Raw genomic sequence first — 26,721 nt, forward strand, 5'->3', positions numbered from 1 at the left:
TAGTGCCGCAAACTCCTCAGCAGTCATCAGGGACACGTTGCAATTTTAAACACATGCAAATAAAGTTATCGCACGTCACAAAAGATTTCATAAACTAGGAAATTAAAAATTTTTTTTTTTTTTAACTTATGGTTTTGATAACTTACATGAAAATTGTACTGTTCCCTTGCAGGTAAATGGTGGGACATACATCATATGCTTGTTGCAGGTCACGTCTGTCTCTGTGCTCTTATTTCCTATTTGCCTTGCAATTTTCCAATAAAAGTGAGAATTATTAAAACTAATTAAGATTGGATTTGGGCTGTGAACATGACAACACAATGGGGCATGTGTTTTGAAACTTACAGACATTCTCTGATCAATTAAAGAAAGTCTTAGCAAGCCATCAAAGCCGTATTTCCCCTCGTGTTCTATATCAAAACTTCACTTGGTTGCTTCTTATACAACTTTGCTCAGATCAATATACCCTCTCTTTCTGTCCCACATTTCTTTGCACCACAGCTAAGATGCCGATATGATGGCCCACTTTGATTCTTCCAGAAAAAGGATCTCATCCTCACACAGCTTCATTTCTTAGCCAATTCTGCTCCTAATGATTGTTTTAGAAATTCCCACAAAATGTTGAATAGAGGCTTAACAACAGAGAAAAACCCGCTTTTATCTGTGGTTCTACTTATATCAATGAAGTCCAGAGACACTGTGCTCATCGGGGGTGCAACAGGGTTCTAGATTAATCAAGTGAAATGGTCCGTGGCCCTCTGGTTTTGAAAACTTGCTCCTGGTGCTCCATTTTGACATGAGTAGAGGGCAGCTTGACCTTAACACAGACACAAATGTAGATATCACATAAACCTCTCTACTTTCACTAATAGAAGCCTTTTTGGCACTTTTTCTAAACATCCTCTTCTCTGCTTGAACACACACAGCCCATCCAAACACCTGCAGGGTGACATCATCATCATCTCTTCCCCAGTGTAATTGCCATAACATGGACATAACATCAGCATTTGGAGAACTGTTCTAAAGCCAAAGTTTGCAGGGGAGGTAGTCTGACTGACAGGTTGATAAAGTTTGACTCTCTCTTCGCTACAGGTATAAGTGGGCTGCGTGCTCCACCTCCATCCAGCTCAGCTAAGCTCAGAAAAATATTTAGCGTTGGATCTGAATTTGGCAATGGCTGTTGGTGTTATACAGAATGCATATATACAGTACAAAACATAGCCTCACACTGTTTGCAGCCCACTCCAGCCTTGTCTGCGTCAGAACCATAAATATATGAGCCAAAGCTAAGGAAAGACGAGTAAACCACCCATAAGTCATTGCTATTTTCATTTGAGGTGTCGTGGTGAATAACAATCAGCTGCCCTGACCTGCGTTAAACCAACATACGCTATCATGTCTAATTAATAGTTATTGTTGAAGTTTTACTGGCTGAATAACTTAATCCCTTTTGGTGACAGGTCACTTATTATAGTGTCATGTTATGTGTCCCTTGGTTGTGGTAAACCTGCTTTTGCGTAATGTATTTTGATGAACATCTAGCATATCAAAACAATGTCTGGGGTTTTGCACTCTGAGATCTGAGTATTTGGTTAACCCAAGCCTTACATGTCTAACCAAACACAGTTAATAAAAAATGTTCAAGCACTGCAGTGTCAACAGTTGTGCACTGTACTGAGGTGTGTTGTTATAAATGTTCACAACAACATATTATCTTTGAGTGACTGGCTTCAAATGTACTGAATACTTAAACTGCTGATGCATGAGGATTTCTAAATTTTATTTTGTACTAGTGCACATCTCTCAGTATGCATGACATTTATCTTGGATTGACAAAAGAAAAAAAACAGCAGATAATTTTAGTCTGATCTTTTTAAAAAAAAAAAAAAGAACAAAAAGAAACAAAAACAAAAAGAAAAGTTGCTTCAGGTGTCATTTCTTTGAGGGGCATTGAGCCATTAAAGGCAAAAACAAGCTTCACGGAAGAAAAGGGAAAAAGGAGTGCTGGCACAGCTAACAACATCGTCACTCAGCCCACTCACTAACCCTCCTTTCACACCACATTGTCAACATAACTGTCAGAAGTGCTTCATGCTTCAGAACTGCTGGAGAAATTGTTGGACTTTGTGGGAGTTGCTGTGTTCTCACAATACAGAGGACAATACAGAAAGAAACAATTTGGCATAGCAGTTCAATTTAGATTTCTTTGATGAAAGGTGCTCCAGCAATCTGCCCGGGGCCAAAACACAGCAAGTCACTCTTAACAGTGAGTGTCTATCATGAAGAAGGGGTGAATTTTTGTGATGATGGAACCCACTTTTGTGAGACCAAATGGTTGTAGTCCCCATTTATTTTCCACTGTATTGGACCCTATGTTTATCTGCAATAGTTAGTGGTGTCCTGTGAGCCAAAATAGGCTGTCGGATTCTCTCAATTTACCACTCACACCAGGCCAATGTCATTTCATTAGTAGATGTGAAAAAAGGTGAGTTTTTTTTTAACAGATCATTGCTGGATATCTGGAGGTGATTCATTCAGATGGACTGTAGTGATTGCACGATCATCTGCCTCTCTGCTCTGAGTGCTTAGTGACATGTTCACAGTGGCAACAGAGAGATGATGTACACTCGTCGTGCTCTACATCAGACTCACAACTGCATCTTTTCATCATCGTTCATCACCCTTATTGCACAGAGGCATTTAACATTAACTTTATACATAAGGGTGCATGTTTATTCCTTGTTAATTCATGCCGCTTGAAAGATACACACAACTTGAAACAATATGTACTATTGATGTCACATCCAAGTGTTAGATCCCAGCAAAGTGGTTATGAGATTGTGTTGGTAGAAGTGTGGGCATTAAGTACCTTGCCAGCGGCACTGGGACATGTCATTAGAAGCACCCATTGAGCCCAGACTTTTGCTCAAAATTGTGGCCACAGGCAAAAGAAAAAAACATGAACACTGGTCCCCACGTAGGTAGGACCAGTTTGGTACTGGTCAGCTTTATTCACTCCCGAGTTGAGTCCATGCAGTTCTTTACTTTTGCTGGTTAAATTTAGAGCAGTGTCCTGTGCTGTAAATAGAATACTAATCAGGCCAGTGCAAAGCTAAGGTGGTAGCAGCAAGAGACTGTATTCCTGTATCCCTCCTCCTCCATCTCTACTGCTTTAAAACTGTCAAGCTTTCAGGACAGCGTACACTGAACTTGCCCGAGTCACAAGTTCAGCAGTAGCTCAGAAATGCATTGAATACTCTACATGCTTCTCTCAGGAACGTGACAGGTTTTACATTGAATTTCACGGACAGTCCATGTATCTGGGCCATGTACAGTGTATCGGGGCCGTGACAAAGCATCGCTATTTTACGACCTGGGATGAGAACGGGCTCACACACAATCATGAGTAGCATTTGAAACACTCAAAGCATTTTAGTAACAGACTGAAGTCACTTAAAAGGATGCAGATTGTCACCACTGAGCTAAAGTGTGACCCATTGTATGTATATTGATGCATTTTGAAGGGAACTAGAGAACGCATTGCGTATGATTTAGTGCCCTAATTTCCCTCCCTTTTACATCAGAGAGCAAACACATTTGAGGCTCAGTCAGTCATTTGTTTGACAGTACACTAAATTATTGAGTAGATACAGTATAGTCACATACATAATTGAAGAGTTTGGAATTGTAGATGGAAAATCAGCATTGTATATATCCCATTATATTTCAGGATATTTACATCATAATTTGATGGATAAACACCTTTTAAAACAGACAACAGTTCAGGTTCATAAAGCATTCACATTCTAGATTTTTTTTATCATATCATTTACTATATGAGAATAATTAGTGTTGCCTTAAGTGCATATAAATCTTATATTCCCTCACTACTTGTGAGGGAATATCCCCATGGGACTGTTCTACATTTTTATGACCAATATGGTTATTCAACATTGATAATGAAGAGTACAGGAAAAGCTGCATTAAGATTTGTGGCTGACCGAGCACATCAACCCCCATCCTGCTCTCCCTTTTTCTGGAAATGAGAGCAGATGCCAAATGAAACCAGTTCTGAATTAAGAAATAGCTGTAACCGGGACACACTGGGTGAATATTTAGAGCGATGTACATATTTTAGCATGTCATTACGTGTCATTTCAGGTCAAAGCATATCATGTCTTTGCCTGCACTGATTCATATAAAGAGTATGAAGTACAGTCCGGTGCAGTGCTAGCTAACCCCTGTTGACAATGTGTGTTGGTGTGGGTTATTTTTGTTGTTTTTTTTAAGATATGGCGGATGGGTTATCAAGGGGCATGGTCTGTGGCTTCTGTTGTCTCTCCCTCTCCCTCCTTTTTTCATTTTAACATGCTCTCTTAGTCCTTGAACTCCCCTGAGTCAATAGAGACACTTCACTCTTGGCTCGAAAGTCAGGGGGCCAGGAAGACGCACCCACGAGTCAGTGCGATACTTGTTTTCACCCTGGAGAAAGAGAGGAGGGGTGGGTAAGGTTAGAATAAGGGGGAGATGTGGGAGCTAAAGATGGAGAAGAAGGGAGATTCAAGGTGCTTTATCATCTCTAGTGACAACTGCACACAGAGGGAAGCAAAGTACATGTCCACTTACAATCTGCAACCTTATCCAGCCGGCTGCCAGCTAGCGGTCACCTCACAGACGTCTGGCCAAGCCCATCTATTAACCCGGAACAGCTGGCCACTTTCCAGCCTGAACGACTGCACTTTTAATTGTGTTTGTGTTCTTGGGGGTAAAGGAAGGGGATTTGCTACAATTACATTTTAATCATTACTTGATTGTTGCCTCACAGAATCATTGCTCAAGACACAGGACAACAACAAACCCTGGAGAGCAGGACACATGTGGCTCTTGTTTTTTTTTGTTTTTTTTTACTTTAATAACCTTGACCCATCCAACACACACACCTTAACTGTTGAATCCGTCTATGCTGCAGAAAGCACCCGCATCTACATAATACAACAAAACTAATTTCCCTTTCTCCTGCTACTCTTGAGTCCTAAGAAGATGAAAATATTCATTGCTGTTGTCCCGAACACAGCATAATCTTCCAGGATTTATGTTTCTCGCTTGTATCAAATTAATTGTTCATGGAGTCAGGAGGGTCGATTGAATATCTGATCAAAATGGATCCTTGGGTTCTTTCCTCACAACTGCTGCTTTCACTAGAATACATAGGACAGATGCAGCACGGTATGACATGTTTGCTAATTTCCAGGCTCTTCAAACAGGGGTGATATGCATAACATTTACATTGAATCAGCTGCACCAGCAAACATACGTGATCAGACTGGTGCTTTAGGATTGTTCCATGGCTTTAAAGTTTTCTGTCGGTGTAATGATTATTGAAACTTATGAATCAACATACCTGCTTTCAATAATTGCTAGTGCATTCAAGGAAAGTCCAACATTTAGCGAGGGGTTTTTACTACAGGGGTGTGTACAGTTGAAGTGATCCGTCATATTGCCGGACATATCGCAGGATTATGCATAATGTGTACACAAAATTTGCATAACTTTCCAAGACATCGCACATTTTATCTGATAGTGTCACAGTTCCATGTGCGAACTCTGAATCATCCTCACAATACTGACACGTTATGTGTGACGTTAGGTTTCAGGGGGGCGGTGTTTATTTTTATTTTGCTTTAGCTGATGTCATAATCTATAGCCAGAAAATCCAAATGTGGGCCAAGCCGTTGGGCCTTCGTACTGCTAAGGTTGGTTGAGCTTGTTTGTGGGGTTTTTTTTCCCATTGTTTCCAATGTCATCTAATTTATATTGGAGCAGAGGAATAGAGAAGCTGCATCTCATTGGGTTCAATAGTCAGATAATGGTGCTGGCTGCTTGAGCACCATTATCTGAAACACTACTAAACATTGTTTTGAATTATTACTATCATCATAGATATTCCTTTAACCACACTCGTTGCCATTGCCATATTTGGAAATGTGAGCCAAAAAAACAAAATAAAAACAGCATACTATTGATTTAATAAGCTAGTAAATGTGTAGCCTTGATGATGGCATGAGCGTCACATTGAAGCCACCATGAAGATGTTGTTACCATATTAAATAAATTAGTTCTTTACAGAAGTGACAGAACATACTCTGAATTTGTCAGTGTTTCTTGAATGGGAGGTTATGGTAGATGATTAACTACCCTTCTCAAGCTTACACAAAGAGTTAGCAATTTACCCAAAAGTAAAATGTGTCTTGATTGTATATGGATTTGATGTAAACTGATTACATGAACACATGCAGTTGCATTAGCATGTCTGACAAACTGAATTCTGATTGCTTTTATCGCCTTTATATATACACTCGCCATCTCACTCCACTCCGCTACTCTAACAACACTAGTAATGGGGACCGTGACAAATGAGGACTGGCTGTCAAACCTTGTTGTCAAACTCTGGATTTTACATAAACTGCTACCAGTGTTATCCAGAAGAAATGCACATTTGCACTGGTGCTCAATGTGGTCCCAAAGAGTACCTTACCACCTCCATTGAATTTGCACTGTAGTGAACTAAAACAGTACTACTTGGGCAGAAGTCAAAACTCATTTTAACATCTATGAAAGACTCGCTTTGACAAAGAAAAGCCAGTGCCAGAAGAGTGACCAAGTCATCATGAAGCACAGAGATTTAGATATAGATATGACAAAGTTGAACAAGCACACTCTTCCCTATTCGTGAGTCCAGAAAGAGGGAGGGGTTGACAGTAAACCCTGTAAATCCATTTGTTTTTTCAGACATGGAAAGAGAACAGAACTGACAATAGCTTGAGGGGCCAGTGCTCCATGGAGTAAATACCACAGTGGAGGAGAAGAAAATAAATAAAGAATGTGTCACCTAGTGGGAGGAGGCACCGAGGCAGGATCTGTCAGAACTCTGCTGCTGTCTGCAGATTAGATCTAGGGCTATTTAAAGAGTCGGAGTACACCAAAGCCCCCGATGCTAATGTCCATGCTGCATCTGCCACTACTCGATGGCAGACCATCACGTTGTGACAAAAAACATAAACCACAAATGATCTCTACAAAGGGAGTGGGGGAGAGGGGCCTTTTCATATAATGTGAGTGACCACGTTGGCTGTGCTCTGCATCCACTAATATTGAAGACAAGGACACATGAGTTGGATGTACAAGCTGTCATTAGAATACTACTATTTCCCATCAAGATCAAAGTATCATGAGCCAGCCTGGCAGTCAGACTGCTTTGGCACTTGTTGTATATGTATCCTTTGTGTGTATGACACTAAGGGTTTTTTTATTTTGAGGCAAAAAAAAGAGCTAGTGATTGATGCTTGTGTTTGCGTGGGTGTATGAGTATCTGCCAGAATATTGGCCGTGCGCAGGAGTGTGTGTGTGTGTTTGTAGCTGCTTATTGTGGGTGTGTGTTCTTGTCAGAGTGTATGTTTTTTTTTTGTGCATGTACGTTTTCTGTCCTCCTACAGTAGATTGATTAGATGAGGCCCTGCTGCTGGTTTGTTCACATCACTCTGACTGTTGGCAATGTTTCTTTTCTCAAATAAAGCTATATTAGCCCAGTCATGTTTGACTCCCAAACATGAACCTAGGATGATGAAGCTATGCGCTCTACCAAACTGCAAAGCCTCATTTACTCTGTTATACCCCCCACCTCCTCCCCACTCACTCTTGTGCCCACGTCTTGCTCTCTTCCTCCAGGATGCAGCAGACAGACTCTCTGTTACAGATCGAGTCATCCTCAGCCAGTCAGTTATCTCTCCATCCAGGCCTCAGATTTCAACACTCCTTTTGTCATCAATCAAAAGCAGGATGACCCGAGAGAGAGGTAGAGGTCTCAAAACCGCAGCCAACTAAGGACTTGCAATTATCTGGTTGGCGCCACATTTATGCATGGAAACAGATTCCATGGATTATTAATGCTGCTCCTGTTCAGTTGTTTCCATGAACCTTGTCTGAAAGAAGGGAGCTTGCATCAGAGGGCGACTTGGCAAACACTGGTTATTGCGTCATCCAGATTTGCAAACAGGAACTATAGTACAGTTTGGAGGAGGTGATTTGTTGGCAGGCTGAGCGTATAGGGGAGAGGGTCATAGCGACATGCAGGTGTAGACAAAGAAGCGAGGGAAGCTCAGTTGCAGAAATCCTCACAAACATCCCCAACAGATGGCTGGGCGAAGCATCCATACTATACCTCTACCTACTAATTACATGCTCTGGCTGACTTCACACATTTTCTTCCTTACCAATGCCAGCTTTATTGAAAAGATGACTACGCTTTACATGGAACAATACATCTTCATTCTTCACTCCTTCCAATTTATATCAACAGCCCAGTACAATAGGCCCACTGTTTATGGACTGGCAATTCAAAGCGTGTGAAAAAGAGCTGAAGTAAGAGGAGATAAGGAAGGAAAATTGCTTCTCCTGTCCTTCAAATTCACTGTGCATTGCTGGTTTGTCTGTGGTAATTGGCCCTTTTAGTTTTCCAGCAGAATACAGGTAGAGAGCCCCACTGTGTTTTTCTAACTAGACAGTAGGGCAGAATATGGCAGATGGGTGGAACTTTATGGCTGATGCATGTTGCAGTGAGAAAAAATTCTGGTTCACCACTGGCAAGTTCCCATTTACAATGATTGTATCTGCACCTAACAACACAGATTCAACCACTGTGGAGTGCTTATTTTCTTTTCACTTGGGAGAGATTTGACAGCATCAGATGAAGTGGGCCATTTTGTCATTTTTGACATGAAAGAAGCCCAATAACTAGCGGTTCTCCTTCCCCTGGACAACCCCGCCATCTCCCGCTACTCATTGGAATGAGTAGAGCAAGTTGTAGAAGCATATTAATAGTGCAATAAAATGCTGCCCTAGTTAAATAGTAATTTTTTTTATCCCCTCTCACTTTGGTGAGATTTGTTTACCAGGCTCCTCTTGCCGGAAGGGCTTGTGAGAGTGAGGTAGCGCCTCTCTACGCGCTACCATGTTTCCCTGCCAACTCTGCAACCTAGTGTACTGTAATTATCTGGAGACACATACACAAATCAAGAGAATTGTTTGGAGAAAAATGTTCTATCAATCTTAGAGGGACATGTATGTATTCTCTGTGGATACAAAGCAATCTGCAAGTGATCAATATGTTTATGAACATATGAGTAATATTTCAATATGTAATTAAAAGAGCTGATTCTTGCACATTGACATTGATTGTTCTCTCAATGAGAAAGCTGATTCCATCCATTCAGAGAGGGAGAGAGGGTGTTACAGCTTCTTCTTAATGGGGAGCTGTGCCAGCACATCTGGAATTTGATGACTAATTTTAAAGGCTGTGTTTTTACATTGAAATTTTGTGTAAGTTCAGTCTTGCTTGGAGATGATAAAACCTTGGATTGAGCATACAGTAATGGAAATGCTTTCACACATAATAATTATGGGTAAATTTGTGCTTGGATGGAGACAGCAGTGTTTGATTTTATCAGACTGTTAAATGGCTGTTTTCAATAATTGAGCCAGTATACTTTGGGTATTAGGGCCCTACTGTCTGTAGTTTATACGACTGGATTTCTTGCCATAGAGAAAAAAAAATCTAAAGAAAGTCTGAGCCAGGAGGAAGGTTTAGATAGTTGATGGTCAAACAAAAAGTTCAGTTTATAACAAAAGGTCGGTACCCAATCACTGTTTGTAGCCACATTTCCAAATGTGAGTTTCTCATGATTGTTAACATTTTTGGTGAGCATTTTGTCCTCTCTTGGCGAAAGCTTTGCTGCAACAGCGCAGTTTGTCAGCCTGTCATGTTGGCATCCATGTCGGCATCCTGTCTCATTTTCCCGAGCGTGTTTGTCTTGGAGTTGTAAAACTTAATCGTCCACATAGTCTGTATTGCCCACTTAAAGTCTAAATGGTGGATCTATACAAGGTGTTCTGCTGGTGTTGTATTTATAACCCTGATAACAGATCAGCCCAGAGATTGGCACATACAAACCACCCACCTTTAGCCAAAAAGATCTTCTACAACTGCTGTTTTCTATCTTCTGCTACAAGAAGCCGGCAGTAATCCTCCACCCAGAGATTATATTGAGGAAAAGTGGTGGGCAAGGAGGTGTATGCATCAGATTAGAAGGGCCCTTCAGACCCCCTCATCCGTCATACCGAAAAATGTAACTCCCCTTCAGAGCAAAATGGTCTTACAACACACAAGTCATAGAGGACCTTTAAAAATGCCTCTATCAAAGCAGAGGGCTTTTCAGAGCAATATTACTAATGAAAGTAAACATAAAGACAGGCTGCAGCAGTAATAGGTTGCAGTATATATATATATATATATATATATATATATATATATGTGAACTCAGTGGATATGAAACTGTTCAAGGTCATTTCACAATCTCTAACAAATCACCTTTGCCATCGCTCCTTTTACACAAAGTTTAACAGCCACTATCACCTTCCCCGATCACATGCTCACACACCCACCCATCACAATGGAGGATGTCCAACAGCAGCCGAGCAGATGTAGACCTGGCAAGGCACTTGAACCAGATGGCATGCCGGCTAGGGCACCGGAGAGCTTCCCCCTTCCTCCACTACTTAATTACCTGCATGGGAATCATACAGGACAGCATGGATTCCTGTGCTCACACCTTTGTAATAGTACCAAAGTAACTTTGCTCCTCTAAATCAACTTTGTTCCTCATCACAATAGTGATGAAAAGCCTGGAAAACAAGATCTTGCGCACCATCCTACCAGCTGTCAGATCTTACCTTAGACTCTTACAAGCTTGCATACAGGGTGGTATACCATTACCATTCACTCCATCGGGCAGTTTTGCTTCAGTCCTCCTCATAGACATCAACTCCATCCAATTCCACTGTAATGTCACTGAGATTCAAAGTAAAATCCTCAACTCACAAGGACGATAAATGTCATCCCCAAGATCATCCACTGCTCCACCAACCTCTCAGAAATAAATAACTACAATCAACCCCTCAATCCATATTTTGCATACAGAAGAGCATTTTTTGACAGAAGCTTTTTCCCTTCTGCTATGACCTTTAACCCAAAATAGGCACAGGTAGGTATGTATATGTATATACAGTATGTGCTGGGAAAGTGTTTTAGGTAGAATAGTAGAATACTGTATCTGTCTGATTTATATTTATTCAGTACAGTTGTATTTAATATTGTGAAAATCATATATATATATATATATATATATATATATATATATATATATATATATATATATATATATATATATATATATATATATATATATACACACACACACATACACACATATATATAATGTTAAAGCTACATCATGCAGCATTTGACATCATTCTGAGTGTACTCTGGCACTCTGACTTGTGGGAAGCTCTTTTATTCCTTCACCCTGCTCTGTACATCTATTTCCACATGGCAATTTCCGGTGTGTGTGTGTGTATGTATGTGTGTGTGTGTGTGTGTGTGTGTGTGTGTGTGTGTGTGTGTGTGTGTGTGTGTGTGTGTGTGCATGTGCATGTGTGCGTGTGCAATTGTAAACCAAACCGGCCCTCTATAACTTTTGGTCCACTGGTAGCCGGAGTTTGAAGCAGTGGTAGTGATAATGCAACGAGTGATGGAGAGAACATTGTGTGTTTCCTGCAGTCCTTATATTTCAGCATTGCAGTCAGAGTACAGAGCAGAGTAGTGCACTGCTGCCAAGGGTTCTTATAGCATTCCAAATATAGTCACTGTGGACCTTATCAAAATGTAATAAATTGAAAATTGCAAGTGCTTGTCTGTGTTAGCGCTCTCAATATCATCCCCTCACTGGGGAATGCTTGTTCAATAACATAATACCAATGATCAGAATTCCGCCTGCTCCTCTCTGAGATGAGACACTAATCGCTTTATTGATAACACTGATAGCCCACTGGTGGTTCACAGCTGACATCCCACATCATCACAAATTCTGCTGGTATCCTCGTGGAAAACACAAAGATTAGATCACACCTGGTATCCTCACCATCTGCCACTACCAGCCAATGCAGATAGACTTTTTCTTCCTCATGCTTAGGTGCTTCATTTTGTTTCATTGCTCATCTCGCTACTTACTTGAACACAGCCAAGCCAAAAATAGACAAAGAGCTCAGATAATGACAAAGAAGGTCATTGCCAGCCTCCCTATCTCCACAAGTCCTGGCAAGGGGCCCCTGATTGTTCATTTCTATTGTTAGCGACAGCAGACTGTTAGGAAGATATCCACACATTACAGGAAGATGTGTTGACATCTGTCACCCCCATGATTGATTGCCTGAAGGAGATTATTCAGCTAGTTTTTGGTTGCTGTTTTACAAGATGTTGTGTGTGGGTGGATGGACAGGAGAGCGTCTAAAAATAGAGAAGCCGGTGATCGTGAGGGAGCGATGGAGGGAGGTACGTGTGGCAGCCAGATGGTGCCTTGTGGGGAATGTCTCCCAGTGATTTTGTTTGCAAATAGGTCTCTGTAAAGTCGCCGGCTTCTCTCCTCCGACTTGCCTGCTGTTATAGGCAGAGCTTCAGGAACTGCCATATCTGATAAAGGTGCTGCAGACTCAAAAATGTCCTACCGCTTGCCAGAGAGCAAGAGAGTGAAAGTGACAGGTCTTGTCAGTCACTGAGACAACTGCCCTACAGATTGTCACCGATAGAAATGGCAGAAGCCTGGAAGCAATGAGAAATTGTTTGGAGAAGAAGAAGTAGGAGAGTAAGCCATGCCAATATCAGTGTCCTACTTCACACTGGTGGAGGAGAAGGGAGGGTGATGCTATAGGTGAGGACTTTAGTTTTCGGTTTCCAGGTGTTCGTGGTGTGGCCCTTTAGAATGAGTATAAGTATGTCACTTACACTGCTACTCGATAACTCTCAATAATATATGGAAATTCTCCCCCTGCCTCTCGTGATTTTGTTTTCAAGATAATATTTTTTTCCATAAAATTATCAAAGAGGATGTTTTCTTCCTGATGTAGACCAGGAATATGTATGCACATGCACATATAAAATTCAGTTTGAAACAAAAAGGAATCATCAGAAGAGCAGGCCTTGACCTCAACTGAACAAAATCACTGTGAACAGAATAAGGAAAGTCACCTCAGGTTTGAAAAAATGTTCTCGACTGTGCTTGCCAACATCACACTGCATTTACATGCAAAAGTTCAACAACTATTTTATGACTCCTCAAATTAAATTTTGATTTAAAAGCTTAGGAAAAACAATGGACGTTTATAGTAACAGAATGAGTGTGTCTTTATGAGGTATTATTGTTTTTTGTTTTAATTTATTCCATTTTTTAAAATATTTTTCACTGTTTTCAGTACAACATCCAAGGTCTATAAAGTCTTGAGATGCTGCATCATTGTAAATGGGATCGTATCATACAAAATCTATTACTGTGGTAAGGTGGACTGTCTCTCTTAAAGAGCTCTTTCCTCCAGGTATTGAGTCACTGGCCTGAGGTGAAAATGCTGTGTTGATGAGAGGTCAGAGGAGACCTAAGCTAACAGAGTAGCCACAAGTAAGTGCTTAGTGCAGCAACAATGTAAAAAGAGGCATCGAAGAATAACTGTAGCATCCAGCCTTGGAGCAACAGCAGCAAACCATGCCAGGTTCCCCTCCTGTTACCTCACTACATGATTAGGTCTCTTGAGCTGCATTATCACCGAATCATTAGATATGGGAGTCACAGAATCTCACTGCTGTTATGACACAGATTGCAGGTCAGTATTAGTATCAGTTACAGATGCAGGTGATACGCTGGAATGAAATAATGCCTTGGATCATATTCTATTAGCTACCTTCCCAGCAGCTGAGTTCGAATTTCACAATGCATTATGCAACCTTGCCGCTGACTAGAAGCATCTCTTCATGGCCAATGTCTTTCAGCTAAGTAATGCACCATGTGACTAACTGTGTATCATTTCAAAATTATTCCAGGTGAGCAGGAAGGAATTGAACTGAAATATCTGCCCACATATATCAGCGTCTGGCCAAATAGTCATCCTGCAATGTACAGGCAGCACATCAGCTCCTACTACATGGTTCATGGGGAATAAGTTTCCTGAAAACATGAGATAATCGCCACAAAGAAATGTGTTGAAAGCACAAAGCAAGGAAAAAAGATGGCAGAAATTATATAGCAATAGATATTCCAGGGAAGAGAAGCCTAAAAATATTTTGTTTGGTTTTTGTTTTTCCTCAACCACAATCTCTTCAATTCAGCATGGTAGATCAGGACATGTTTGGTAGGTAATGATAAATGGGTTCACACAATAAAATAAAATGGGAGCACACTCCCATTAAGATAAGCACTGCAGCCCAGGGAAACCCAGAAATGCCAGTGGCATATTGATTGCATTCCCTGTATTAATAGTAAGGTTAGCTGCAGCTCTGCAGCCTGGATGTTTCATCCAAAGCCCAACAACCATGAGCAGCACTGAATATATACACCAGGATTTTTATTTAACTGATATGGTTAGAAAGTGAAATTTGATGATTGGCTATCATTTGATTCACTTGGTGATTTTATGTCTGTTTTACTTTTAGCTTGAATTTTAAGTATCTGATATCGTAGATTGCAAGGATTTTAAAAGGTCAGAGAGATGATTACTTTTGTGTTTATAAGTAATCGCTACCTATACATAAATGTAGAGTATGCTGATAAATGTGTCTGGAAGATATTACAGAAAATGTAATATGGCAAAAAATTGTATATGTATTTTAATGTCTGATGAGAAAGTCCAAAGTCTCAATATTAAAAAGGGTTGCTTTGATACATAGATTCCTTTATTGGCTGTATCATCCTTAAGTATTTATTTAACTAACTGAATTAAAAGTGACAATGTTATGACATGGATTTAATTAATCACTGGAATAATGTGTTGTATAAATAAGATAATAACTCGCAAATATGTCTTTGCATTGACAAAAAAAAATAAAAAATTCAAAACTGCAACAACATCAACACTAATTGAAGTCCTTTTCTTGCTCAAACATGGACATGCATGTTTTTACTGTAAATAACCACGTAAGTAGAGGTGCAGTAATGACTTGTCTAGCATGTTGATAATCAAAATATATCCTGCTTGCCTGGGAAAAGATGAGGACAGGTGCTGTCTTGGTGTCTTTAATGAAGCTTCCCTGCACTGTTGTGATAAGCTATTTCCAATTAGCAGAGCTTACAAAGCAGCCCATCACCAAATCTTCATCATGCACCCACTCTTTAAATGATCGTAGTCGTGGACCCTTATTTCAAAATTATTTTCATATGTTTCAGAGGAAGTACTCAACTCATGATTTCAAAGTCGGCAGCAGACACCTTCAGATCTCCAGGAAAACATCTGGTTTGAAGTCAAATAGATGAGCAGTTGTTGTGACAAGCAGAGAACACGCATGAATTCATTCCTCTTTTCTCGGGACTACTGATCAATAACATATCCCTACATGCCAATTAATCATCATCAGTTCTCACCCAAGGAAGGAGTCTACAACAACAATGGTTTGATGTTTTCGATCAGCTTACATGTAGCAGCGATTGGAAGCACTGCTTAAGCACTTCTACACTACAGAGGTTGCTATGCAGTTAATACAAACAATGGGAGACAACATGTGAAAACAGGACTAATTTGCTGACAGACTGACTACAAAATCTCGAAGAGGGAACCAGAAATTGGTTTGCGTGTAAATGCATTCACGGCCTCATGATTGTAAAATGGAATATGCAGTGCCGTACCTGACTCAGAATATCTGGAGTTGACTTGGATTTTGCAGTTCACTGTGATAGTTTGACTGACATGATGGTTCTACATTCTCGTCTTAAAGATGCACAAAATGTACATATATAGTAGCAGTACAGTGCCAGTGTAACAGTGAAAGAATTCTTTTTGCTCTTTTCCACAAGAGAATACTCTGAACTCAACTTGAAGAATCTCAGTCGACTCTGGGGTTTCCTGACTGATCATTCCAACCATCACGTTTTATAGAGAAACCCTAAAAATATGTTGTTTGTCCATGCACTCCAGACCAATGCATAAAAAAACAACAACACATCTTTATCTTACTCCCATCCGAGCAATGATGCCAGTCGTAGACACACACACTTTACAACCTTTGGGCACATTCATTTTCAGTCATTCCCATCCACTCTCAGCTTGTTATAACGCTGATGTCCTGACCCACGAGAACCCTGTAATCATAGTTAAAAGTTCTCTTGTGCTTATGTTCTATTTCACCATATACATCAATTTGATGTAAAAGATTGCAAGATGGTTTCTTGGTTGTCTTTGGCTTATAAAACTGTTCCTGCTGAAAAATAAATGATGTGATAACACTGTGGCTACAGCAAGGTTAGATTCAATCATCAGTTTGTTTTCGTAGTTTGGGTTCACCTCAGTACGTTGCTGAGGCAAGAGAAACACTGGGGGCTATACTGATGTCTTCCTCAGGGTTAGAAGACCCTTGTTGTTATGGCTACAAAATAATGGTTAAGATTAGGGGACCATCATAGTTTAAATAAACAATATCGACTCAGAGTATGAAAAATAATCTGCTGTATAAAAATCTGTCAGCCAGCCAGCTTGACCTCCTCGCCAACTTAATCATGTGATTTCCCTCTTTGTTCCAGTCATAATTACTGCAGCCGCTGGAGGGCTTTTGTCGCTTGAGCGTAAATATATGTGGTTTTGGGGCACTTGCGATTAACTTCCAGTTCTGTCGTTTTTCTTGTCAAGAGAGTCTTAAAATAACACTCAGAGCTGCCACATGAAAAGTGTCATTTGGCAATATCGTCAGTCCACAGCCCGGGATAGATAGGCGACATAACATGAATCTTGATGGAAAGTAAATCTAGACGTGGATTATTTCTCCCAAAATCATAAATAGAAGTGTCTGTCTTTTTTGTCTGAAAAGGCTGGCTATCGCAAAAATATTCACAGTTTCATCTTCACATTGCTGCCTGTCGCTGTGTGTGACTGTATATGAGTGATAATGTGACAGTATGAGTGAGCTGCAAATCAATTCTGAAGTTGTAAACACACTTGTAGCTGATTTTTTTTCAAAGATAGATAGATAGATAGATATTATTCTGACCTACTTGTGTATATGGCAGCTATGGAGCTGCATGCATTCTCTTTTTTTTTTTAAGACAGTGGACTTGCTGATTATCAGCTTACTGGTCTGGCTTGTTCACAGCCTGGCAGTGTTAAGTGTCAGGATGAAGGATTTACTGCTGGATTTGACTGAGCTGCTTCCTGTAGTGTAATATTCTCCCCTGCCAGAGAGATTCTCCCATTTTTCCCCAGTACAGGTCAAGTACGATTGCCCTCAAACACACCACACATAATCACAAACACATTTCCTGCACTCAAATTGCAATTGCACTGTTTTTCGTTGAAGGGAACTGCACCAACCCATTAAATTTGCTGTGCATACATGCGTACTGATTTCCTTGCATTTGACCTGACAATGTTCAGGTCTAATCCAAAGTTTCTCAGAGAAGCAGACTAGGGAGCCTCATAGCATGGCTTTATGGTTGTTACTGGACCCAGGCTTCTACATATACAGAACAAATAGAGGAGAACCAATAAATGATCAGTCGGCGTGCATGCTGCATCTGCTACTTCCTTGATGGCACCACCTGTAAGTTCCTCATAAAACACTATAAACCTTCCACATTTGCTATAGAGCAGTTATGCCCAGTCTAATGGCTACAGTAGCCCACCTCTTCCTAAACCCCAGAGGGATAAATGAGGCCCATTATGTGGTGAAGTTTGTAATGATGCTTTTGATTAGTGAGTTGTCGGGAGGTATTGGCCCTGCGCTCATCATAGTGTTGTTTAGCAATTTTAGGCCTCCATAAAGATGAGTGTTTTTTGAGAAATGATGAAAAACCAGGAGACATGTGCCTAATGAAGTCTCAGGCTTATAGCCCCTCTCATGACAGGATAATTACAGCAAATGCTTCCAGCCAACACTTCAAAGGACACTTCATCCCCGTGCCAACACCATACAACACATCTCACCAATCAAGATGGCCTGACCTAAATTAGGTCCCCTTGACTTATTTGTAATGTTTCCCACCCACTGAGTCACTGGATTCAACTGCATTAGTACCATAAACACACTCAATGTGATTGACAAAGACACTATGTAGAGGAATGAGATTGTCAACACAGCTGCAGAAATATAATAACTTTCTACCCAAGTATGTCACAGGATGTTTCCAACACAGCAGCGGGATGTACTCAAGAGCTGCGGTTAAATGCAAAGTTGAGGTACCTGTACTTTATTCCAGTCATTTCTTTTCATAACACATTCTACTTCTGTCACTACATCTCAGTGGCAAATATTTAACTGTTTTACTCACAGTCAACATTTGGCTTACAGCTTTAGATCTATTTCTTCACAAATTAAGACTTTTGCACACAACAGACTTTTACATGTATTTTTGCAAATTAAATTGGCCAGCAGCTTATAAGAGTAAAGCCAAAACTATTAATAGATATTTTGATTAGTCGGTGCCAAAATTCTGTTGAGAATCCTTCAGAGCACTTGTGGCATTTTTCAATTTAGGAGTTTTACAAGCAAACAATCAAATTATTAAAGGAGAAAATCCTCATTTCCTTTGTGCACTTTTTTTTTTACACATCGTCTCTTGTTATCGCAGGGCATTTCTTTTTAACATAACAGTTTTATAGTTAGATATTCATACTTTTACTTAAGAAACTGATGAAAATACAGTACTTCCTTCACCACTGCTCAAGCAGCACTAAGGAAGAGAGTGAAAGTCGTGCTCTATGGGAACTTCCAAACACTAAACCTACATAATTCAGGTAGAGTTGTTTCAATTTGCAACCTGAGGCACAGAGTGACTAAAGATAATGGCGATGTGCTATCAGCTGTGCTCTGCTCCAGTGGCTAAACACATTGTACAAGTTATAAATAACAGACTTATTAAGTCAGTTTTTATGATGGTGTTTCATTTGCTGTTGTGTCCAACCATTGCTAACCTCTCATCTATGCACTTTCAATACCATATCAATCATATTAAATAAAGTGAAACCCCTTACAAATTTGATCATGCATGCAGTGCTTAATTCGTAACTCATAAGGTACTGGAACGCAAAGTACATATGACACCCCAGCGGTGAAGAGATGGACACAGGTCCCGGAACGCACAGACAAACAACATGTAAAACCATTGCTTAATTTGTAAATCATAAGGTGCCAGAATGCTAAGTACATATGACGGCTCAGGGGTGAGAGAGGGGCACGGGTCCTGGAAGTATACAAAAAACAACATACAAATGCCCACTTGCCATGATGTGGGACTTACAAGCCTCCATTTCAAATAATATCCATAGTATCAATGTTATGACGATAATTCACAGTTATTTAGCCTCCTCTGCGCAGCACAGGTGAATGCCCACATCACCACAGGTGGGACTTCAGAGTCTACAGTCAGCAATTGTTTCTCAACAGGTCCAACTTGTAAAACAAACAAAAAAGAGCTCACAATAAATCACACAAATCTTCCATTATTATGATTACGGTATTTAAAGATTGGCACGGCGGCCAATTATTAGAGGGTATGCTCACCATTTAGTTGTCCAAGACACCCCACATTACGTTAGACCCGGCTTGGCCAGCTGGAGGTGAGCCTGGCTAGCTGTGGCGGCGCTAGCCTCCTGCTGCAGCCGGTTTTGATCGTCAACATGACCGCTGCAGCTGCCCTCGTCGCCGCTTGTGGAGGCTGTTCTGACTCGTTTTAAGCGTCATGCGACTCTTCCTTCTTTTTGAAAAACAGCAGCAGATTTAACTGTCTTTTTGACATGTTGGCGTTGAAATAGTAACTGTTTATTTCCTCTCTGCTTGCTCCTCAGAGGCGGCGAATTTCGAAAGGTCATTTGTTTGTGTCAGGGGCGTGGTTTGTTGGCGTCGGTGCATCACCAGATCTCCGACTCTTTCGAATGACATTGAATCTTAATAAACAACATGAAATTCTAAGGATTTGGTCTGTAAATTTATCTATGCACATTATTGTTGTATTTTAAACATTTTTTAAAACGTTTTCATATTTTCTTTTAATACAAGAGGTACCGGATCTGCCCAAATAATTACCGAGGTACCGGATCTGCCCAATAAGTACCGGAACACAGGGAGGCCAAAATTCAGAGGTGCCGGATCTTGTTCCGGCAGGATCCGGCTCAAATTAACCCCTGCATGCATGTACAAAATACTCCATTGTACAGCGTTGACGTGGGGCTATGAGATCGTGTGAGGTGTGGTTTAGATGTTGCAGCATTGAGATGATGAGGTTAGCGTAGGTGCTGCTATCGCGTCATTTATATCAGATGTTCCGAGCGTGTACTCTTTAAAAGAAGAGATATGAAGACCACTGATGGATTCTCTCAATAGAAAAGATGTTCGTACTTATCAAAGAACTGACTTGTGTCAGGTTGCTTATCTGATTGGTTGAAGTTCGCCCGTGATTGTCAGTTTCCAGATGGTTCTGTGAAACCCTAAACCATCTGACACATCAGGTTACCAATCTTCTGTCTGATGTCAAGGTTTTAATTACTGATATAATAACTGAGTTCAATGGTATATTTTCACAGAACCACAAAATAAAATAAATAGAATTCTGCTGCATTCTCTTTTTTGCTGTCCATCAATGATCTCAGTAGAAAATGCCCAAAAAATGCTGTTTCATCCAATAATGAGGAAAAGTCTGGAAAAGATTGGAACATGTTTAGTTAGTTCAGTAATGTTCTTTCATAGTAAGTCGAGGATGATGAATTAGCCCCTGGCGGATAAGATAAACCGTATCATTGCAATGTGAGAGGTTTGGATGCAACTCTCCTCACATCTTGAGGAGAATTAAATTGAGCCGCAGAGTGAGGAGGAACTGTAAACCTCCAGGAGAAAACTACATTAAAACAATATTTGCAAACAATTTATATCTCTAGCCAGCGTGTGAGGCCATTTTGATAATTGCAGATACTTTCTAGCCCACAGAAGCTGTTTCCAGTGTTGGCAGACCTGCACAGGCAGTCTGGAAATCTATCGGGACATGTTGTGAAAGAAATAACACTTAGATCTGTTTGAATGGCTCCAGTGAACACATTTCAGTTTTTCCCATAAACAAAGCAAACCCATGCTAGATGCTGCATAATTAACAAACAAACAGTGCAGACGTCTACACTGAAAATGACTCCTGAAAGAATGTGTGGCACAGGAACAGATGGAGAGAGGACACTTGAACACAGTGTAATGAAGCAATCTGCAGAAAGTTCACTCAGGGAGTGTGCATTCCAAATGAACCCACCGACACTGTTATGTCACTTTTATTTTGGTAACTTACCTGATGTGTGTTTTTTATGATCTAAATATAGAAACTGCTTAACTGCAGATTCCATATTTTTCACTCATCTGGCTTAAAATAGTCAGTCTTTGGAAATGTAATATCCTGTCCAGTAGGCTCATCAAAACACATTAAAAAGTCCCTTTTACATTATTATCATGTGCAAAACTTGCGAAGGAGGGCGACCACTATGTGTTCACTAGACAGCTAACGTACAAAAAGCTAAAAATCCTGTTAAACATCTATTTAAAGATCAAACTGCATTTAAACATGAACTCAACCTCTCCTTGTCAGAAGCATTTTTACACCCAAATCTCAACCTGTATTTTTCACATTACTGGCAAAATATACCAGACATCGGCCAAGTTACTCCACTACGAATGTTCCAGCACATTTTCTAGTAGCGTTAACACAGGACAGGAGCTCACTTGAGAGAAAAGAAACAGGTTCCCACTCATGATAAATAAATCATGATACCAGGTGGAGCTGCATATCACAGAGGAGAACTCTTGTAATGATAGTGGACTGTACTGAATCTATTTCTCAAATCACCTCTCCATCTGAGGAGAGACTCTTCCGAGAGTTTTTACATTACTGACCGTCACTCTATGTTAGACGATCCTTGTCTGTCTTTTCCATCACCGTGCCTTTCTGTCACAAAAAAAAGGCTCTAAGTGCCCTCTTTCACTCTGACCCTCAATTACCCAGCCCAATCATCTCAGACAGGTGTTGAAGTACAGTAATAAACCCTTGGCTGATGCTGCCAAGGCAGCCTCTCTTTTAAAGCACCTTTGAGAGCTTTGAAATGACTGAACTCTGTGTTGATCAGTTGCTGTGACCACAGTTGACTCATGGCTGGTGGCTGTTAGTGTGCAATGTAAATGGAAAAATAAATTACAAAAATAAATGGACCATATAAACAACATCGGATGCGCTATTGGTTTGGGAATCCTGCTAATTTAGACCATACATAAAACATACTCGCTAACAAATTGAAAGAAACTGGTATTTTTTTGCTGCCAGTATTTTTTTTTCATCTTTCACACATGGAGAATCATGGATACGGTCATAATCAAGATCATCGTTCTTAACTTCCACAAGATACAATTTACAGTAAAAGAAAGCAATGAAGTAAATATCAAATTAAATTGCAATCCCCAGCTCAAATCGTATATCCATTCTTATACTGTACATTACTGCTTAAGTGTGTTCCAAATGGAGTATTTTCAGTCACAAAGATATGGCACTTCTGCATCATAAACTTTGTAGAGTGATAGCGCCATAAAGTCCATGGTGTATACACAGCAGCAGTTTATCACAGCCCTAAGCTTCATATCCAGAAATTAAAATTGTAGGGAAACAACACAAATGAGAAGTCAAGTCTGCTGTGTTATAATAACTAAGCAGCAGGCTTACATTTAGACACCCCTTGATTTCACCTGGGAGGGCTGCGTCAAAATCTGGCTGTGAATGCTTGTCAGAAGTGTCCCAGAGGCAGTCTCTCCTCTCCGCTACACCGAATGTACATGCCTTCTACATTTTTGATGGAAGTCCCGTCAAGTTGAACGGAGCAGGTCGAGCCAGGCTGGAACGGCACGGAGCGTTCAGACAATTTTTTAAAGTGAAACACCTTGTGTAATGTTATCCCGCTCACAACTGAGGTGAATACACTTTTAAAAACTAAAGCACAGCCACACATATTTAATCTTTGTCATTCACAGGGTGCAGCAACAGAGAAGGAGATAGAGTAACAACAATTAAGAGACTTATTTCACTAAGAAGCACATAAATCAATGAACAGAATCATTTGTTCTATGTGATTACTTTTGTTCTATTAAACTACTTATGCTTTTGTTGCTTCACAATGCAGGATCATCAAAGAAAGACACTTGTCTCCATCACTGTAAAGTAAACAACTGCTGTAACCCACGGGCAGATAGAGTGTTACTAGCAGGGATTTTGAGGCGCAATAACCATAAAGGCATCAATGGGACCAAAGTGACATTTTCAGGTGTACCATGTTTACCTGCTGATAAATGTGCTACAACTCAGCAGCTGGTTAGCTACCAAGCCTATGATTGAATGCCCATTCAATGTTTTGCTGGCTTGTTCAAGAAAGGTAAAGATGTGTGTTTCTAAGTTAAACAAGGATGCTTAGGTGGGACCAAAAATAATAATGTGGGTTTTTCAGGCTCTTATGGAGCAGCTGCTGTCTGTGTCAGTGTGACTTCCGCTCTGGCGCCTGTGATAGAGAACCACCTTTTTCCTTTATGCAACATTTGGTTTGCTCTATGGATCTGAATAAAAAGGATGTTTTTCTCTGAATTGATGCCAAACAAGGGAACAGCATCATTTAACTAAGGACAGATTTCCAAATAGATTCCCCTTTAGGGTTGATATTTTTTATTGAACAAATGATTCACAGGGTAGATATCAGACAAAAAGAAGCTTTTTAGGCCTTAATGACTTTTTCCCGATGCGTTGATTTCATCCATTGTTCTACAGCAAACTGCTTCTTCGCTCTGACTAGCAGAAAACGCACTGACTAGAGTTGACACCGACTCTGTTGCTGCACTGAGCGTGTGCTCCACTCTGACCTGCAGCAGGAGACAGTTATCAACTACATTTGAAGGCATGCACCCAGGTTGGGAGCACTGCCTCTGGAAGGATTAGGTAGAACCCCCTGCCGCTATAAAGACAGGTATGAGCAATTAGTGCCTCCTATTTTCTAAGCCCTCATAAGGGAGATTTGGGGTGAAACATTGGTTCTATTTTTTGGAGTCAAACTGGCTCTCTTGCATTTAGAGTTGCAGTGCAGCTCTCTGGATTGATCCAAATTCGTGTAAGGTCTGTAGCTCCATGCTGAAGCGTCAGGCTGCCCATAAATCTGGTCTTTGGCACTACATTATTTGAGTAATGTGTCTGATCCATCTCTCCTGTTTGAGCCACAGTAGTGAGCTTTTCATACTTGCACCCACCCGACACGCAAAAATATGAAGAGAGATGCTGACCACTTGAGTGGAAAAGGCTTGGCCAGAGTTATCGGAGCTGAAGCAGCGCATCAGGACCATTATTGGAGAGACAGCACTCTGTGTGCCATCAGCTGAGTGTTTGGTCACAGACCTGAGACCCGTGTCAGCACAATTAATGTGAACTGAAGGGCTCGACTAGTATTTATTTAAAAAGCCCACAGGCCTAATTCTTTTTGAAATGAAAATAATGATTAAAAACAATAGAAACACATAAAATAGGACATAATAGTAGAACTGAAGAAAAGACGATAACCATTTATTTTGCACAAACATGCCAGCACTTAAATGGGTGTAAATTTGTTCTTGTGTGTCGATTACATTAGAACAAATCTCAAAAGCAAAACCACTGAACCCCACTGACCTTTGCAATGATTCCCTTTCCATGATTTAGTGCCAGACTGCTGTTTGGCCTGATCAGATTCACCATCACTGTCCGTTATTTGGACCTAAACTTGGACTTGATGTACTTAAAGTAGTTTACATTGCTGCTTTAAAGTCAGACTTTCTCCTCTTATATCCAGTAAGGTGTAAAGCTCTACAAATCAGAACCTGCTGAATCTTTCATGACTTATCTGATTTTGTCTTTCCATTACACAGTGGAAAGATCTGCAGGACATATCAGGGATATGCACTCCTACTTGCATGTGATGCGGAAGATATGACGGGTGCTGATCATCTTAATTATCTTGTAAATTCACCCTTTTTTGGATCCCAGTGTGCACATGAGGTGGTTTCAGGATCTGAGACAGAATCTCCCCTCTACTCTGCCTGTAATTACTACTTCCCTTCATATTGTCCTCACCTGGTACTTCAACCATGGAGTTGCTTTGACCTCAGATCTTCAGTTTTTAAACTGCAAAAATCATTCCATTCATCTTACTGTATAGATTCAGACCTCAAATTCTATGTTCATTTGAGTTGGCCCCTAGAGACACGGTGTGTGAGATAGCTTTCCCGCCGCATACCTGTGGTCCTCTCCTCGTTCGGGGGACCTATTTTTGTTAGACGATCCCCAACAGCTTCCATTATAAACTGCATGAGTACTATCAGCAAAACAAACAGCAAACAGGATGAGTAATTCAAGAATTAGAGGGTTCATCCAGCCATTTTCTGTGGGGTGCCAGTGGAGAAAAACTCAGTCCAGGTAGTCATGAGGCGTACGATGCCAGAGCTGGCACATCAGCAGAGGAACTCATTGACAGCCAGTGCCACACATGCAGGTGAATAATGCCAGAGTAGAAGCATCTAGTCATCCTTTATTCTTCTTTTCTCTAATTTACTCATTTGTAAATCCAATGTATTTCATTAAGAATTAAAAAAAATTTACTGTTCCGTTCAAATCATCCGGACTTGTTTACACATCAGACATTAGCAAGATCAAACTGTAGCTGTCAGTGTCTATGTTTGCGATGAGTACCTGAGCTTTTAGTGTGTAAATGAGCAGAGCAGCACTCATGCAGCAGTCTGAGAATCATAATTATCTATTAAAGGTAAACTACATCAGAGTTACAATACACTTTTTCTGCCATTCACCTGCAATTTTACAGCAAACCTATATATGCACTTTCTACAAAATGTCTTGGTTTAAAATGCAACACCTTGAATGTACCTGCTAATTGGTTGGGGAAAATTGAAAATGTATAATTTCCACTCTATGTGAATGAAGTGTTTTCATTTTATGTTAGATTGTTTTGAGAGTAGAACATTTTGATTGAAGGTGCTTAAATGTCAAGTATAGAAGGGCTTGGATTGTAGCAAACCGGGGTGATTTGGGCTGAAGTGCTCTATAGTCATCAAACATTCAACAGCGCTGATGACAGAGGCATCAAGGTTAATTTAGAGGTAACATGAAATGCTTTTTAGTTAATACATTTGCAGGCAGTAGGTGAACATAAGGGTTTTATACAATAGCACTGGAATTAAAATAAATCAGTGTAGAAAGATCAAAAGCAGTGGGTTTTTGTTCCATAAAGCCTTCTCTCTGTGTGGGTTCATCTCATTCATTCACTGCAGGACAACATCAAGACTAAGAGAATCATCCACTGGGCTGAGGGTGTACAGTTGATGCAGTTCCACCACATCGAAGAGGCGTCCTCACTTTTCCCATAACGGCGGAATAATCCTCTTTGATGACTTGCAACACACAACCTCATTCCACTGGATATCAAATTTTGTCTGGAAGTAGCATAAAGTTAATTTACAACACCTGTCCACAGGAGGCCATGGCGGGAATGAAAACAATTTTAACACCATGAGCAAACAATTAAGTACTTATCAATTAAAAGCAA

General features: G+C 40.4%; 1 protein-coding gene across 2 annotated transcripts in view; it reads left to right on the forward strand.

The window, feature by feature from the left end:
* insyn1 (inhibitory synaptic factor 1) overlaps positions 1-26,721 on the forward strand; it is a 54,528-nt gene that overhangs the window by 19,972 nt on the left and 7,835 nt on the right. The window lies entirely within an intron of this gene.

The sequence above is a fragment of the Aulostomus chinensis genome, chromosome 2, assembly GCF_037954235.1.
Source record: "Aulostomus chinensis isolate RoL2024-O1b breed Wild chromosome 2, RoL_Achi_v1.0, whole genome shotgun sequence".
Taxonomy (NCBI): domain Eukaryota; kingdom Metazoa; phylum Chordata; class Actinopteri; order Syngnathiformes; family Aulostomidae; genus Aulostomus; species Aulostomus chinensis.